This window comes from Macaca mulatta, chromosome 3 (assembly GCF_049350105.2).
Source record: "Macaca mulatta isolate MMU2019108-1 chromosome 3, T2T-MMU8v2.0, whole genome shotgun sequence".
NCBI lineage: Eukaryota > Metazoa > Chordata > Mammalia > Primates > Cercopithecidae > Macaca > Macaca mulatta.
The window spans coordinates 84,650,420-84,669,840 of NC_133408.1; the positions used below are offsets into that span (position 1 = coordinate 84,650,420).

Consider the following 19,421-nt stretch of genomic DNA (forward strand, 5'->3'; position numbering starts at 1 on the left):
AATCCAGGGAACACAGGAAGAGTGCAAGAGTTGAAAGACCACATAGCCATTTTAAGAAAGAACCAAACTGAGCTTCTGGAAATGAAAATTTACTACAGGAATTTCAGAATGCAATTGGAAGCATTAATAACAGAATAGATCAAGCTGAGGAAAGAATCTTAGAACTTGAAGACTGTTCCTTTGAATCAATGCAGGTAGACAAAAAGGAAAAAATAGTTTAAAAATGAACAAAACCTCCAAAAAATATGGGATTATGTAAATAGACCAAACCTATGACCCACTGGCATTCCTGAAAGAGATGGAGGGAGAGCAGTGTCTTGGAAGACATAATTGAGGATATTGTCCATGAAAATTTCCCCAACCTCGCTGTAGAGTGACATGCAAATTTAGGAAGTTCAGAGAAGCCCTGTAGCATACCCACATACTATACAAGGTGACCTTCCCCAAGACACATAGTCACCAGATTGTCCAAAGTCATCATGAAATAAAAAATCTTCAAGGCAGGTATATAGAAGGTACAGGTCACATAAAAAGGTAACCCCATCCAGCTAATAGGAGGCCTTTTGGCAGAAACCTTACATGCCAGAAGAGATTATATTCAGCATCCTCAAAGAAAAATTCCAACCAAGAATTTTATATCTGGCCAAACTAAGCTTTATAAGTGAAAGAAAAATAGAATCATTTTCAGGCAAGCAAATGCTAAGAGAATTCGTTACCACCAGACTTACAAGAGGTCCTTAAGGGAGTGCTAAACATGGAAATTAAATACTGATACCTGCCACCACAAAAACACACTTAAGTACATAGCCCACTGACACAATAAAGCAAGTATATTATCTATATAACAACTAGCTAACAACATGACAGGATGAAATTCTCACATAGCAATATTAACCTTGAATGTAAATTACTTGAATGTAAAAGAGTGGCTAACTGGATAAAGAAGCAAGACCCAACTATATGCTGTTTTCGAGAGACTCGTCTTGCATGCAGTGGCATCCATAGGCTCAAAGTGAAGGGATGGAGAAAGACCTGTCAAGTAAGCAAACAGAACACAAACAAACAAAACAGAGCGGGGATTGCTATTCTTATTTCAGACAAAACTGACTTTAAACCAACAATAATCAGAAAGGACGAAGAAGGGCATTATATAGTGGATGATAAAAGATTCAATTCAACTAGAAGACTTAATGATCCTAAATATATATGCACCCAACACTAGAGCACCCAGATTCATAAAACAAGTTCTTAGAGACCTGCAAAGAAAGTTAGATGACCACACAGCAATAGTGGAAACTTCAACACCCTGCTGACAGTGTTAGAGCATCGATGCAGAAAACTAATAAAGATATTTGGGACCTAAACTTGACACTTGACCAAATGGACCTAACAGACATCTACAAAATACTTCACCCAACACAAACAGAATATACATTCTTCTAATTTATACATGGTAGCTATGCTAATATTGACCACATGCTTGGCCATAAAGCAATTCTAAAACAAACAAAAACTAAAATCATGCCAACCACACTCTCAGACCACAGTGCAATAAAAGTAGAAATCAATACCAAGAAGATCCCCAAACCATGCAATTACATGAAAATTAAACCTGTTCCTGAATGACTTTTGGGTAAAGAATGAAATTAAGGCAGAAAAACAACTATTTGAAACTAATGAAAACAAAGCCACAACATACGAGAATCCTTGGGACACAACTAAAGAAGTGTTAAGAGGAAAGTTTATAGTGCTAAATGCCTACATCAAGAATTTAGAAAGATCTCAAATTAATGACCCAATGCCACACCTGGAGGAACTCTAGAAAAACAAGAGCAAACCAACCTCAAAACTAGCAGAAGAAAGGCGATAACCAAAATCAGAGCTGAACTGAACAAAATTGAGACATGAAAATCTATACAAAAGATCAATGAAACCAAAAGTTGGTTCTTTGAAAGAATAAATAAGATTGATAGATTGCTAGGTAGTTTGATAAAGAGAAGATCCAAATAAACACAATTGGATATGACAAAGGTGACATTACCACCAAACCCACAGAAATACAAAAACCCTCAGAGACTACTATGAACACGTCTATGCACAGAAACTGGAAAACCTAGAATAAATGGATAAATTTCTGGAAACATACAGCCCCCCAAGATTGAACCCAAAAATGGCAAAAGCAATCCTAAACAAAAAGAATAAAGTTGGAGGCATCATACTGTCCGACTTCAAACTTCGCTACAAGGCTACAGGAACCAAAACAGCGTAGTACCTGTAGAAAAACAGACACATAGACCAATGGAACAGACTAGAGAGCCTGGAAATAAAGCTGCATACCTACAATCATCTGATCTTCAACAGCATTGACAACAGTAAGCAATGGGGAAAAGACTCCTATTCAATAGATAGGGCTGGAATAACTGGCTTACCATATACAGAGGAATGAAACTGGAGCCCTGCCTTTCATCATATACAAAAATAAACTCAAGATGAATTAAAGGCTTAAATGTAAAATCTAAAACTATAAAAACTCTAGAAGAAAACCTAGGACAGTTATGTCATAAGTTTTGTCATAGGTCCAACATTCTGGACGTAGACTTTTGCAAAGATTTCATGACAGTCTTCCAAAGCAATTGCAACAAAACAAAAATAGATAAGCGAGACCTAGTTTAAGTAAAGAGCTTCTGCACAGTGAAAGAAACTATCAACAGAGTAAACAGACACCCTACAGAGTGGAGAAAATATTTGCAAACTGTTCATCTGACAAATATCTAATATCCAGAATCTGTAAGTAACTTAAGCAAACTTACAGGCAGAAAACAACCCCATTATAGAGTGGGCAGAGGACATGAACAGACACTTTTAAAAGAAGACATATATATGGCCAACAAACATGAAAAAATGCTAAATATCACTTAATTATTAGAGAAATGCAAATGAAAACTACAATGAGATACTATCTCACACCAGTCAGAGCAGCTATTATTAACAAGTCAAACAGTAACAGATGCTGGCAAGGTTGCAGAGAAAAGGGAAGCATATACACTGCTGGTGGGAGTTAAATTTGTTCAGCCATTACGGAAAGCAGCTGTGACGATTCCTCAACTGAAAACGGAACTTTTTTTTTTTTATTGCAGCGCTATTCACAATAGCAAAGATATGGGCACCCAGGTGCCTGTCAGTGGTGTACTGGATAAAGAAAATTTGGTACATATACACCATGGAATACTGTGCAGCCATAAAAAAGAACAGAATCATGTCCTTTACAGCAACATGGATGCAGCTGGAGGCCATTATCCTAAGCAAATTAACACAGGAATAGAAAACCAAATACCACATGTTCTCACTTATAAGTGAGAGCTAAACATTGAATGCATGAAGACACAAAGGGGAACAATAGACACTGGGGCTGTTGATGGAGGATTTGAGGATGGAGAGTGGGAGGAGGGTGAGGGTTGAAAAAAATACCTATTGGGTACTATGCTTACTATCTGGGAAATCATTTGTTCACCAAACCCCAGTGACACGCAGTATACCCATGTAAAAAATCTGCATATATACCACAGACCTAAAAAGTTCAAAAAGATTTTAAAAAGTGAAAAAGATAATTTTGTGACAAGGAGGTATTTCAACTTTGTTATGGAAAAAGAATCTTCAAAATATATTGCTGTAAGTCTATGTAAACTTTTTGGTTTTGTTTATAGCTTTTGTAGGAGGGAAAGCAGGTGAGATAGGCAGGATTTATTAGCATAAGCTTATTGCCACTGTTGGCAAAATGCTTTGTTTATGGCATCATTGCTGTGAGTCAAAGGAGGTTTCTGTGTTTCCAGTAATAGCCTGAGATGTACCTACTTCTTTACGGAGCACCTAGTAGGGAGGTGTTTGTTTTGGGTGCGGTGGCCAGTGTTGCTATGGCTTCATTTTCTTAACTCACTACACTTGTAAACTGTAAAGAACATTTGCCAGGTTGTTTTTTCTTTAAAATAGGACTATTGTAAGAAAATGCAGAAAGGTTAGTGTGAGCATTGAATATTAAAGTAGCCATTTAGGTGCCTTACCCTAATATATGTTTATATAAATCTGCCTACATTTTTATAAAAGCTGATTACAGGGCGTCTTTGTCAGTTTTTTTCTGTGATGGCAACATATTTGAAATCTCAGGCCGGAATGAGTCAGAATATGGGTCTAGAAGAATTTTCTATGAGACAAATCAGACTACTTTCAGAAGCTTTCTTTTTTTGTTCTTTTGTCCTAGAAAGCTTTATGTATACACAGATTTAAAGAGCCTGTTAGATAGGTAGTGGATACCTGCGTTAACTATCATGTGTATTCAACAGCTATCAAAAGCATTAATTTGTACTGATGTTGAAATATTATTACTGATTGAGGTTTTTCTTTTTTTTTCTTTTCTTTTTTTTTTTTTTTTGAGACAGAGTCTCGCTCTGCCGCCCAGGCTGGAGTGCAGTGGCCGGATCTCGGCTCACTGCAAGCTCCACCTCCCGGGTTCACGCCATTCTCCCGCCTCAGCCTCCGAGTAGCTGGGACTTAAGGCGCCTGAGAGGTTTTTCAATACTTATGATTGTGGTCCGTATTTTTTCTCCAACTTAAAAAATAGATTTGCCACTAGATGGTGCTAAATATTAAGACGCCAATTTGGACAAGCTCCATTAAAGCCATTGAGCATCCAGGATTTGCTGGTACAGTCTTGATTTTTGTTTTTTTGCCATAAGTATACTTCACTTCATGTTTTTATTTTTTAATGAGGACACTGAAGAGGTTGAAGTTAAGTCTTGTCCTTAGAGTGTTTACAGAGCGATGATAAAGATATATATATATATGTATGTATATATATATTTAATAGTTACTAGATGAAAAGTCAAAGGACAAACCAAAAACATACCTAAAATAATCCCAAGCCCTGGCATTTGTGTACCTGACTCTGTTTTTGTAAGACTGACTCTAATCATGCCTCAAGAATTCCGCACCTACTGCTTAATTTCTCTTTCAACATATTTCTCAAGTGCCTTTGGCCATACCTTCTAAGATAGCTCTAGTTCTGAAATGATACTGTTTATGATATGCTAATTAGGTATTGGGATGTTGACAGCATTCTAAATATGCTTAGGGTCACTATGAAGCCATCAAATAAGCTTCTGTGTAGGACATATTGAAACAAAACATTATCACAATTGTTTTACATTTGCTTCTCATGTCTGTGTGGCAGTTTTGCTGTGTTAGAGAGTCAAGTGGAAATCTAATCTTTCAAGACTGGAAACTGTACTAGGAGCAAATATAAAACATACCCTTGCTAATTGGTACTTAAAACATATTCACTTTTTAAAAAATACAAATAGTAGGTTGGCTCTGCAAATCCCTCAGTTCACTTTAAACAGACATAATTAACTCTGTAATTAATAAAGTGAATAAGAACTTCTAATTAAATCGTAATAACTGCCTTGGTTACAGCCAGAAAGATGCATGAATTTCTCCTCTCAACGAGTTATGAACTGGGTACTTCTTGTTGCTGTGCTGTCTGTAAAATTCACTAAGTGAGGGGTATATGTGTGTTTTTTTTAAATTTTTATTTTCTTGATTTAATCCAGAAAAAGTGTGTGGACTACAGGGTTCACTTTTAAGGGTGTGTTCTTTTATGAGTGTCTCAATTAATGTCTTTACCTCCCACTCCTGTAATTTGGTGAAGGCAGTCAAGATATAATTGTAGCTTTCCTAACCCACGCTGTTCTGAGTTTTCCCAAGCCCTAGATGTCACTTCAGTGCTAAAATAAAGTACTGAGAAATGTAAAACTTTCTGGTTGACAATTGCAAGAATATTTATGCTAATATAACGTGGTGGCAATGAGGGCTTGTGATTTTCAAATGTTCATTTTTCAGAATGGATTTATCAGTCTTTATGCAGATGCATAATTTGTGTGGTGGAAAAATATGTGCTTGATGGTGTAACCTTCAAGCCGTATCTAATTGTTAAATGATTTAATCAGTGAGAACTAATAATGGACTTTTAAAACATATTCTAGCTCAGATTAGTGTCCTTTAAAACTGGGAACCAGGCCAGGCGCTGTGGCTCAAGCCTGTAATCCCAGCACTTTGGGAGGCTGAGACTGGCGGATCACGAGGTCAGGAGATCGAGGCCATCCTGGCTAACACGGTGAAACCCCGTCTCTACTAAAATACAAAAAACTAGCCGGGCGAGGTGGCGGGCGCCTGTAGTCCCAGCTACTCGGGAGGCTGAGGCAGGAGAATGGCGTAAACCCGGGAGGCGGAGCTTGCAGTGAGCGGAGATCCGGCCACTGCACTCCAGCCTGGGTGACAGAGCGAGACTCCGTCTCAAAAAACAACAACAACAACAACAACAAAAAACTGGGAACCAAAGATCATATGTAAGTATGGTATGCTATTTATGATTCACATCTCACAGCCACTAACAATTTATACAAATGATTAGCATAATAAAGTTGTCGGAGCTAGTTGGCTGGCATCGTTGTTGGCTCATGGAAGCCTACTGCATCAACTTTAAACCTTTACCATGGTTATGTATAAGAGGCTTTGCATTGCCTTTTGTCCTATGAGTCTCAAAGGTATTATATAAAAATTAGTGGATGGCAAGTTTTCAATATCTGTATTGAATTAGAACAAGGAAACCTTGAATTATAATAAGGAAACCATGGCATTGAGAGGTTTGTCATTTATACCAATCAGCTGGGCTTATACCTCTGTATCTGTAAATTGTATATCAGTTTTCACATTTGAGATTTAAAAAAGTAGTCTTGCCTGTAAGAACAAGTCGGTTAGCAAGCAGTGAGATTCCTGAAAAAAAGAGTTTAAGTTGGTTGTATTGACATCACTGAAATTAATTATCACTGAAATTAACCTTTCTGATTTACCTACTGGCTGAACATTTGTTTTTCATATTGTTTGTGATGCCATAAATGTGTTTTGACTTTGCAAAGTCAGTTTTTCTATAGATTATGCTTTAATGTTTCTGGATTTTCATCCTGTATTAATCTAATTAATAAGCGATCTTGGTAATTTTTCTACTGATTTGAACTAACATAGGCACTTTCTTGTTTTGGTAAAATGTCTGAGAATGCAGAAGAGATTATCCTTCTCTTGCTGTGATTAAAAAACTCATGTCCCTAAATGAAAGAGCCGCTTTCTATCTTTTTATTAGTCATCCGTGGCAACTGGTGATTTTAGATTTTCACACGAGTCTTGGTGCCTTTTGCTATGGTGTGTCTGCTTCATATTGCATTTCCATTTCATAGCCCTTGCCTAGAGCAGTGCATTTATGTGGGAATGTTTACAAATGATTAATATTTAAATAGAAATGTGCCATGGAAGGACTTTTTAAGGAAAAGAAGCTGAGGTGGAATGCTGAGTGAGGGCAGCCAGATCTTTTCTTGTGGAATTGCAGAATTTTCTGGAAAGCCCTGACAGCTTTACCATTCATTTCAATTAGAAGAAGCTGGCAATTGCCATTTATGAAGTTTGGAAAGAAATTTTAATTAAGTAAGTTTCCAGCTGGGTGCAGTGACTCATACCTTAATCCAGCACTTTGGGAAGCCAAGGCAGGCGGATCGCTTGAGGTCAGGAGTTTGAGACCAGCCTGGCCAACATGACGAAACCCTGTCTAATACAAAAATTAGCTGGGCGTGGTGACACGTGACCCTGTAGTCCCAGGTACTCGGGAGGCTGAGACAGGAGAATCGCTTGAACCAGGCAGGCAGAGGTTGCAGTGAGCTGAGATTGTGCCATTGCACTCCAGCCTGGGCCACATAGTAAGATTCTGTCTCAAAAATAAATAAGTTTCCATGTGATGTAATATGCTTAATTAAGATTATGAATATGTTAAGCATACAGAAGAATTTAGAGAATAACATAACAAATACCCATGTACCTATCATTTACTGATACCAGATTCTTATATTTTTCCATATTTGCCAGGCTTTTCTTTTCTTTTTTTTTGTTTTTTTGTTTTTTGAGACGGAGTCTCACTCTGTCGCCAGGCTGGAGTGCAGTGGCATGATCTTGGCTCACTGCAGCCTCCGCCTCCCGGATTCAAGCGATTCTCCTGCCTCAGCCTCCCGAGTAGCTGGGACTACAGGTGTGCACCACCACGCCGAGTTAATTTTTGTATTTTTAGTAGAGATGAGGTTTCACCATTTTGGCCAGGATGGTCTCGATCTCTTGACTTCGTGATCCACCTGCCTCGGCCTCCCAAAGTGCTGGGATTACGGGCATGAGCCACTGTGCCCGACCAGGCTTTTCTTTTTTGTAAAGAAAGAAAATAAAATGGATGCAGTTGAAGCACCCTGTGTAATCTTCCCTGATTCTCTTTTTCTGTCTGCTTTCCTGCTCAGAAATAACCACTGTGTGTATATATATACACACACACACACACATACACACACACACACATATATGTATATATATAAACATTTCTATTTTTATTTTATTATATATGGATGTAGCCTACACACACACCATCATACCTTACATATCATTTCTGCAGTTTGCTTTTTATTAGTTTAGCCTTGTGATTTTGAACTACAGTCATGTTGGTATTTGTAGTTTGGTCATTCGTTTTAGCTGCTGTGTAGTATTCCATTGTATGTTTCTATTATAGTTTATACATTTCCTGATGATAGTCAAGTTTCTGGTTGGTTTGCTTTTATAGACAATAGCAGTGAATATCTGATATGGTTTGGCTCTGTGTCCCTACCCAAATCTCACCTTGAATTATAATATTCCCCTTATGTCAATGGTGGGGCCAGGTGGAGATAATTGAATCATGGGGGCAGTTCCCCCCGTACTGTTCTCATAATAGTGAGTTCTCACAAGATCTGATGGTTTTATACGCATTCGGCATTTCCCCTGCTGGTTCATTCTCTCTTTGCCTCTTTACTGTTCATTTCGATTAGAAGAAACTGGCGATTGTTATTTATGAAGTTTGGAAAGAAATTTTAATCAAATAAGTTTCTGGCCAGGTGCAGTGGCTCATACCTTAATCCCAGCACTCTGGGAAGCCAAGGCAGGCTTCCAAGATGTGACTTGCTCTTCCTTGCCTTCCACCGTGATTGTGAAGCTTCCCCAGTCCTGTGGAACTGTATGTCTATTCAACCTCTTTTGTAAATTGCCCAGTCCTCGGGTATGTCTTTATCAGCAGCATGAAAATGGACTAATACAATATTCTTGCACAAGTTTCCTTTCGTATTTGTGAGGAAGTTGCTGTAGGCCCTAGGGTCTAGGATGTATATGCAGAACTGCAATTGCTAGGCTGAAGGGTATATGCATTTTCAGTTTTACTAGTACTGCCAAATTGTTCTGTAAAGTGTTTGGATTAATTTACACTCCCAGCAGTGGCATATAAACTGTGTTCCAGATTTTGGTCACTCTTGGTTTTATCAGACTAAATTTTTGGCATATGATTGGTATGTAATGACTTTTTATATTTCTCTAATTTGTATTTGCGTTAGTATTAATGAGTGTAAGCACCATTCATTCATTCATTCAACAGATGAATTGAGGACTGCTCAGTGACAGGCTAAGTCCCATGTGCGTACATTCTAGTGAAGGGAAATGGAAAATAAATAGATGTGAAAATGCATAGTAGAAGATGGTAATAAATGCTGTGGCTAGAGACAGCGAGTAGAGAGCATGTGCCATGTGGATAACTGGAGGAAGAACATTCCTGGCAGAGAGAATACCAAATAAGACCCACATGTGTGACAAGCTCATAGAACTGCAAGGAGATCAGTGTGACTGGGTTAGAGGGAGTAAGGAGGTAGGAAGAAGGAGATGAGGGGAGACAATAGAGAGGCCATAGTAAAGACTTCGTCTTTTACCTTGAATGTGATTCCATCTGAAATTTGAGGGTTGTAAGCAGAGGAAACAATCTTATTTAGGCTTTAAAAGGATCACACTAGTTGCTTTGTTGAGAGGGGACTGTAAGGGAGGAAGCAGGAGTTTATTAGGACGCTGCTGTTACGAGCCAGGGAAGAGATGATGGTAACTTAGTCTAAGAGTGTGGACAATGAAGGTGGCGAAAAGTGGTCGGTGTAGATCTAGATATATTTTGAAAATAGAATCAACAAAATAAGCTGATGTATTAGCTGGGAAGTGTGAGAGAAAAAGTACAAGGTTTTTGGCCTGGCAGATAGAAGGCTGGCATTGCCGTTCATTGAAAGGGATCTGTGGCAGAAGCAGGTTTGAGGAAGAGGGAGAAACCTGGAGTTGAATCTTGAACAAGCAAGTTCCAGGTGCCTGCTCAGCACTCAGGTTGAGCTGTGAATTACGTGGGTGGTAACATGAGCCTGGAATACAAAGAGGCCTCAGAGGAATAAATATAAATCAGTATAGAGGAGTGGCTTAAAGCCATGAGACGGGATGAATGAGTGAGTGTAGAGAGAGAAGAGAAAGTCCAGAGTGAGCCCTGGGCTATTCCAGTGTTTAGAGTTGGGAGGATAAGGCTTACCAATAACAGAGATTGAAAAGAGTTGCTTGATAAGGAGGAGAACCTAGAGTGGTGTGTCTTGGAAACAGTATAGATGCTGTTTCAAAGAAAGGACTGCTCAGCTGTATGGAATGCACTGATAGATGGAGTAAAATGAGCGCTGAGAATTGACCTTTGGTTTTAACAATGTGGAGGACATTGAAGACACTCACAGTTGTTTTGGTGGAGTGGTGAGGAGCGAAAAGTTAAGTTGGTGGTGTATTCTCAAGAGAAAATGGGAAAGCAGGAATTGGAGATGGCAAAAATAGACATCATTTGTGAAGAATTTCTTTCCAAAGGGGAGTAGAGAAATGGGACCATTGTTGGAGGAAGATATAGGATTAAGAGTGTTTTTTTTTTTTTTTTTTTTTAAAAGATAGGGGCTGTTACAGTGTTTTTGATGCTGATGTGAATAATATAGCAGAGGGGGGAAATTGATTCATGAGATGGGAGAATTGCTGGAATGTGGCTGAGGAGATGAAAGGAACTGGGATCTAGTGTACGGTGGCGGGGTTGGTCTTAGTAGGAGCACAGAGCATGCATCCATAGAGGCAGACGGAAAGAGTACTTTGGCAGGTGAACTGGTAGATCCTTGTTGCTGTTGTTTTCTTAGTGAATTAGGAAGCAAAATCATCTGCTGAGCCTGAGGAGAGCAAAGGAGATGTAGAGGTAAGAAGAGGAAAAGTTGTGACCTTGTCAACCAGGAGACTAAAATGGTGTGTGATTACAAGGCTGTACCAAGGCCCACTTGGAGTCAGCTGTCCTAAGTGCACAGCGAGGTCATCAGTAGAGTTATGTTTGATTTTTTCCTCCAGCCAAATTCACTTGTGCGGATTAGAGAGTAGGATTTATCCAGGATTGGGGTTCCTGGTGATAATGATAGAGGAAGATGAGGTATGGTAGTTGAGGGTATATTCAAAGGAGGGAAACTTTTGAGTCTTAACGGTGGATCTAGACTCTAAGCTGGATGAAGGACCCTGAAAAGATGGTAGGATCAGTGGATTATGGAACTTTAAAAATTATGGACTTAAAAAATGTTGGAGTGAAGACATTTGAGGAGGGGAATTGAAAAGATAGGGGATGGCAGGAGAGTGGGATGCTAGAAATTGAGATTGTGGAGGGTGTCAGCTATTGGTAATGACAAGTTCTGGGGCATGATTGTGGGAATGAACTACCGAGGTCAAGTGGAGTACTGGATTATGGGAGGAGAGGTTGAGGTCTAGGATGATCTCTAGAGATACTAAAATCATTATGCATTTTGACAAGAACAACATTGGAGAGAGTGTCATAGCCAGGAGCTAAAATCTTTAAGGATTGAGGTTGGGGGTATCCTAATCCTGTAACGAAGGAGGATTAGGGATGGATGCAGTGATAATAAAAGACTTGAAGCTGGGATCTTAGGCAGGTAGATGAGATAGTGATTTGGAAATGGCAATGAGAAACGAGAACACCTGCCCTGTCTCGAGGCCTGCTGGGAAGAGGGATGTAAGAGAGAAGACAGCCGTGACTGAGTAAGGCTGCAGTGGAGAGCCAGATTTCAGCTGGAAGTGGCTCTCAGCCCTGGTTGCACATTAAAATTGCAGGGGAGGGCTTGTAAACATACCATTTCCTGGTCCTAGCCCCTGGACATTCTGACTCAGTCTGAGGTGGAGCTTGGACATAGGTAATTTGTTTTTTTTTTTTTAAAAAAAACCCCAGGTGATTATAATATGCCATTACATTTAAGTCTGGGTTGTATCCCAAGCAAGAACCTTCAGAAAAGAGGTTGAGTAGTTGGGAATGATGGACATGCATTTCTGAGGGTATGGGGAAAGGGGTTTGGGAGGGGTGGGGCATCTTTACAAAGTTTATTGGTCCTTTGGATTTCCTATCTGGTGAATTGCTTGTTCATACTCATGACTCTTTATTTCTGTTGGTAAATGTTTGATTTGTTGTTTGTTTTGGTTTGAGCTTTTTATTGAAGTATTACATGAGGGCTGAAAAATACACATCTGTATACTGTGAAATGAGAACATTTCTAATAGCCAGAAGTTGCACTTGTGCCCCTTTCTATCCACTGTCCCTTCTGCTGGGGAAGGTATTTTGTTGTTGTTTTTTTAAGACGGGGTCTCGCTGTGTTGCCTAGGCTGTAGTGCAGTGACGTGATCATGGCTTGCTGTAGCCTTGACCTCCTGGGCTCATTTGATCCTCCCAGCTCAGCCTCCCAAGTAGCTGAGACCACAGGTGCCTGCCATCATGCGTGGCTAAGATTTGTATTTTTTGTAGATACAGAGTTTGTCACCATGTTGCCCAGGCTGGTCTTGAACTCCTGGTCTTAAGTGATCTGCCTGCCTCGGCCTCCTGAAATGTTGGGATTATGGGTATGAGCCATTGCGCCTGGTCCAGGAAAGTTTGATTTTTAAAAGGAACTTTTATTAACTTGGTGATTATCAATTTCTCTCAGGATCAAATGTGGGACAGAGGCTGGCGGGTCCATCACAGAGGATCAGATGGTTGGATAAAATTCCCAGGCTGTGAGATATGGGGGCTCTCTCTCTCTGGGTCTTTGTGTGAACCATGCTAAGCTGGGGGCCACAGCTGAGGGGAGCTTGAACCAAGTTACAGGGTAACTTCCAGGTCCACTGCCGAGACTGATGCTGGTATGCAGATGAGCCTCTCTGCTGAGGCACAAGTGGGTGCAATTCCTCCTGGACACCTGGGCAGATGATTTTGGTTGCAGGCTCTGGGCCAAATGGCTGTAGCCAAACCCTTTGGGAATGGGGCTGTTTCTGAGTTTGAACCCGGGAGCACAATCAGCAGGTCTGCTACCTGTGTGCTGGCCTACACTTTCAGAATAGGCTTCCTAGGTCTTGGGCTTTACCTTGGTTTTATAAATGCCTACCTGAATCCTGAGGCTCTTTTTTCTGTGGATGGATGCAGAATTCTTGTTTGCAGGGGATAGAGCAGGTGTCCTCTTATTCTGCCATCTTGCTGAGGTCCTAGTGTAATTTTTTATGTGACTGGGAGGCTTAAATTCACCCAAAGTTTGTCTCCTCAGCAGACTATATGTTAGAGCCGTCCCTTGTGCTATTTGTCACATATTTTATTTCTATATGTTATAAACCCCATAATACATTACCAGGATTGCTTTAGTCAGTTAACTTTTAAAGAGCTTAAAAATGAGAAAGTATGCCTTTAACATTTGTCCACATTTCTCATAGCACAAGTCTGCTTTTAGTGAATTCTCTGAGCTTTTGTTCGTCTGCAAGTATTTATTTTGCTTTCATTTTTTGAAGGTATTTGTGGCGGGGCATAGACTTCTGGGTTGACAGTTAAAAAAAATTCTAGCTCAACATTCTGCCTGCTGGGAAGTGTTCTTTTGACACAGAGACTGATTTCCTGCCCTGTGAGACCCCTCATTTCTGACCACTAAATACCAGCAAGATTCTCCACAAACACACACACACCAGATTACAGTCTCTGCCTTGCCTTAATACACTTACATGGATGAATGGAGAGTTCCTCCTTTGCCAGTATGGCCTATGTGAGCCTGAAGGAGAAGGCATGGTGCCTCCCACTTACATGATCCTTTCCATGATTAAGTCAGTTTGTATTGTTCTTGAGTTTCTGTGCTCAAATGGAATCACTCATTTCTATCTGGGTCAAGGAGATCAGTTAGGATGCTATTATCCAAGCAAAGGTGATGGTTGTGTGAATATAACTTCTTATTGGGTTGGTTTAGTTAAATTATAAAGAACTGAGGAGGTTTAAATATGTAGGGTTAGAGAGAAATAACACAGACTGTGAGCCAATCTCAGCTTCCTTTTCTTCTTTTTTATTTTTTGTGTAATAGAATCATAATTTGTAGCTGGGCACATTGTTGCTCTGTTAAAAAAAAGATTACATTTTCAAGTTCTTTTTGTAGCAAGATGTAGCCATATCACTGTATTAAGATTAGTGAAAGTGGAAGCTTTGTGAAAATTCTAGAAAGTATTATCGAAAGGACTGAACCCTGCTTTACTTCTTTCCTACTGGCTGTTATGTACATTTGATGGCAGCTCAAACAGCCATTTTGGGCCTGGAAGTGGAAGGTGCATTTTGAGAATGACAGGTCATTAAGATGGAAAGAGCCCCTGACATTATGAAACTATACACTGGACTGACTACATCTGGACTACATTTTTTTTTTTTTATGAGGATACATTCACTTTCTATCTTGCGTAAGTCATTGCTTTTGTCTGTTTTTGTTCTTGTCGTATGTGGTTGCATGCAGCTGAACCTAATCCTGACTAATGAAGAAAATGTGATAAAGAGGTTTTTAATCCTAGAAGACTGAGCAAATAGTGATACATTTGATAAAGTTATGGAATACAGAAGAAACAAACAGGTTAGGGGCTTCTGAGGGTACATAATACTTACTGTAAAACAACTATATACTATTAATATGGAAAAATCTCTTCAATTAGTTTTTTATCATAAAAATATTCAAGTTGTATTTGAATCTTTTGTTTTCTGAGGCATAAGCATTACTTGCATACATTAATTACTTTAGGAATTTGATGACTTAGTCTTATGTCCTAGAGGAGCTTTGAAATACCAAGTTTCCTTCTGCTTCATCATCCTGTCCATATTAGTTTGTTTTCATGCTGCTGATAAAGACATACTCAAAACTTGGAACAAAAAGAGGTTTAATTGGACTTAAACAGTTCCACATGGCTGGGGAGACCTCAGAATTATGGTGGGAGGTGAAAGGCACTTCTTACATGGCGATGGCAAGAGAAAAATGGGGAAGAAGCAAAAGTGGAAACCCCTGATAAAACCCATCAGATCTCGTGAGACTTATGAGGCTTATTGACTGTCGAGAATAGCACAGCAAAGACTGGCCCCCATGATTCATTTACCTTTCTCTGGGTCCCTCCCACAACACATGGGAATTCTGGGAGATACAATTCAAGATGAGATTTGGGTGGGGACACAGCCAAACCATATCACTGTCTGTTAATGAAAGTACAGGTTTCAGCCACCTTTTTGAATTATAAAGAATTTTTTTTTTTTAGGTTTTGGGATGTTCAAAAGATATGTTGAAATAAAGCATGGAAGAACATGATATGTTGGAACTATTTATAAAACACTATTTTCTTTTTGGATTAGGTCTTTTGCCTCAGTCACTATAAAATAACTTTTATCATGTGTTTTGAACATTAATGTCAATTTTTGTCAAATACACTAGGGAAAATTAAATTCCATTTACTTTTTTTGCTTTATTTATCATCATAAAACTTTCAAATGCCAGTAATTTGGGAGTGTAGATTTCACAGTGCTTTTTTATTTAAGCTATTCAGAGAATTTTTAGGATGCAGGTATGTGTTTATATACATTTACTCTCTCCCTCTGATCTTGCTCTCTCAGGACAAATATGTTGGATTTGTAATGGTAGTTTTAAGCCTGAAGCTATCGAGGAAGCACTTTAAAATGTCTTAGGCAAGCTTGTTTTTCCTATTTTCTTGTCTGATAGTAATGAAAGCTGAGTGTCTCTTTTTATGCCTTTTAAAAAATGTCTTCTCTAGATGCTGGCAAACAAGTTGGAATATGAATGAACCATGAAATCGTTCATGGCAATGACTGTGGGAGGGAATAGGAAACTCCAGGGCAGATTCTGAGCTAGAGCTGATGTAATGCATCCTGGGGAAGCACTGGTCAGTCCTCAGGTAGCTTTGATGAGGTAAGTTAATAGCAGAGGATACTGCCAGAAACAAGCCATGGATAAAGGAAGAAAAGAAATGAAAACAGTAAGACCATTGATAATAAAGTATAGGAGGGAATAGGATTTGGGGCTTCTGTGGAAATCCTTAGAGGCCAGAGGCTCTAAAAGCTGGGACTGCTTCATTTTTCCTTTGATATAATAGTCATTAAAAAACAGTAGTAAGGCACAGCTAGTATCAACATAGAAACTCATTATATCAATGTAGATTTTTAAAATACTTATAGGATAGTGTCATATAGAGAGCCTTTTTCTCGTTGACAACAAAGGCAAGCATACTTTGAACTGAATTGACAGCTTTGTGCCTGTACAGATAAATATAACACTTTTCAGGTAGTTAATTCATGAATAGTCAATGAACCAGTAAAGGACAAAAAGTGACATATGGCAGCCTGGTGTGGATTAAGTGTGACTGTCACATTCCCCTCCCCACCTTTTTCCTTTCTGTAATTTATTAAAAGAAACAGAGCCAGAACACATAGCCAAAACACAGTACCTCTGGAAAAATTTACTTAAGGGAAGTCTTAACAGAAGAGAGTTTATTCATTAAATGTCTCATCTACTGTTTGGTTGTTAAGTTGTTTGTATTAATTGAAATTTTATTCAAAATGAAAATTTGACCCAAAGTCTTCAAATAAAGTTAAACTGGTAAAGCAGTTTTTGTTTTTTAAAATTATTACTAAACCAGTATTTCCAAATAAGTAATATTTAGCCAGTTGTGTTAATTTTGCCAGAATGTTTCTTTGTAAATAAACTACAGGTGTAGCCTGACTGTTTCTGTGCATTTTAGTACATAAACCAAAATAGAAAGCAATCTTGATTTTTCTTTTTGTATGAACCAAGGATTTGTTAAAGATAGTGGTTTTATTATTTTTAGCAAATAATCAGATTTAATAGAAATTTCTTGGTGACTTTGAGGTGTTTACAACAGTGTTGGGAGGAACTCTTAATGGGGAGGTATTTGTTCACAACGCAGTTAATAACCCTACCACTTAAAAAACATCAGTCTCCTTGGCTGTTAATGAAGGTTGTGGTGGTTAGTTTGGTGAGACAGTTTGCACCTTGCTTTTGTCTGGCTTTGTTCCAGGACTCTGATTCTGACAGATTTAACATTGGAGAGGGTCTTCATAGCCTGATTCTCGAACTCTCTCAGTTCTACTCTAGTCTTTCCAAACCATTTGAAATCAGCAGAAGAATTAGCAGTAAGTTTTGATTAAGTACTTGTGATATAATCAATTAATATTTGTTTGGCTGCTCCCCAACTTCCCCCACCCACCCCACTGCAAACCAAAAGATTCTGGAAACTTGCTCCTAGAATTGCAACTTTCCTTCTGATATGAGAAAATTGTTGATATATATGTAAAGCATGTAGATCTTGTGTTGTAGATGTTTTAATGACACATCAGAAATTAAAATCTCATTTGGGTTGGATCTGTAATACTGGACACCAGGTGATGGTGAGATACTGGAAGTCAAGTCTGTGAGAGTAGGATGTCGATAGGGCACCCCTTTCCCTCTTCCAGAGCATTTACAATGATTTTTGTGATGGAATTTGCCACCACTGGAAATAACCATGATGGAGAGGTTATAAGAGACACATATTTTATTTATTCTTTTCCTTTTTTTTTTTTTTTTTTTTTTTTTAAAGAAATGGGAGTCTTGTTGTGTTGCCCAGGCTGCTGGATTGTAATGGTGCAACTATTAATCTCTGCAGCCTCAAACTCCTGGGCTCAAGTGATCCTCCTGCCTCAGTTTCCCAAAGTATTGGCATTACAGGTGTGAGCCACTGCTCCCAGCCTTGTTTTTCTTGGTAGAGAATCCTCTCACTGTCTTCACTGATAGCTTCCAGAGGGACATGAATATGAAGATACTACAGTCTAAAGAAGTTTCTTCGGAGCTCAGTCTCTTTCTCTGAGGTCCCATTGTCTATTCATATTCTGAATGGTATTTCAGGCCACCCCAAAACTGTCAGATCTGGTCAAGAGTGTGGTTGTTATGTACTATAGAGTGTGCCACTTTTTGAGCAAGCAGTCAAGTATGGTAGTTAAGAGCATGCACTGTGAATATTTGCTATTAGATGGTGGCATGTTATACTTTCCAGATGTGTATTTTCCACTTTCAGCCCCTTGCTCTCTATAGTCTCCATTGAGAAGAGGGGTCTCTATCCTCTACTCTTGAATCTCTGCACAGGCTCACGACTAACCACAACTAGCTTATGACCAATAGAATATGGTGAAAGTACTGCACGATGACTGAGGCTAAGTCAGAAAAGGCAGTGCAGCCTTCACCTTGTTTTCTGGGACACTTGCTTTTGGATCTCTGTGCTGCCATGTACGATGCTTGACTATTCTGAAGCTGCCTGCTGTGAAGAAAGCTCAGGCTACAGAGAAAGGCTATCTGTAGGACCCTAGTTCAGGGGTCCCCAATCCCATCCTCCCCATCCCCCCACTCCCGGCTGCACAGCAGGAGGTGAGCTCTGCCTCCTGTTAGATGAGCAGCTGTATTGAATTCTTACAGGATTGCAAACCCTATTGGGAGCTGTGCATATGAGGGATCTAGGTTGCGTGCTCCTTATGGGAATCTAATGCCTGATGGTCTGAGGTGGAAAGTTTCATCCCAAAACCATCCCCCTGCCCTCCTCTGTGGAAAAAAATTGTCTTTCTTGAAACCGGTCCCTGGTGTCAAAATGGTTGGGGACTGCTGCCCTAGTTGACAGCTCCAGTTTAGATTCTAGCCGACAGTAGCATCAACAATCACACATGTAAGTGATTTCCTCAAATGACTGCAGTCCCATTGAGTCATCCCTAATTGTTGTGTCTTTTCAGTTGTGACCTCAGACGTTGTTCCTTACCTTTGTGTTTGCTCTAAATTTCTGACCCACAGAATTCATGCGTATGATAAAATTGTTTTTTCAAGTTGCATTTTGGTGAATTTCTTATGCAGCAAGAATAAAAACCTTGGCAAATTCTTGACTTTTGTGTCCCCTAGTTTCCAGTCTTTAAAATGGGGATAATAATAGTACTTCTTCAGAGAAATCAGTTAGTACGTGTAAATCTCTTTAAAACAGTATCTGTCACATAGTAAAGGTTCACTAAATTTGAACTACTTACTAAGAGAAATTCATTAGACTACTGAATTTTTTTTTTTTTTGGAGAGGGAGTTTCGCTCTGT

General features: G+C 39.2%; 1 protein-coding gene across 6 annotated transcripts in view; it reads left to right on the top strand.

Moving 5' to 3' along the window:
- Positions 1–19,421, top strand: part of COA1 (cytochrome c oxidase assembly factor 1) — a 92,804-nt gene that overhangs the window by 25,512 nt on the left and 47,871 nt on the right. The window contains exon 1 of one of the 6 annotated variants that reach the window (XM_077994786.1): positions 6,379–6,398. The gene's annotated coding sequence lies outside the window, so the exon portion shown is untranslated. 6 annotated transcript variants of the gene reach the window in all.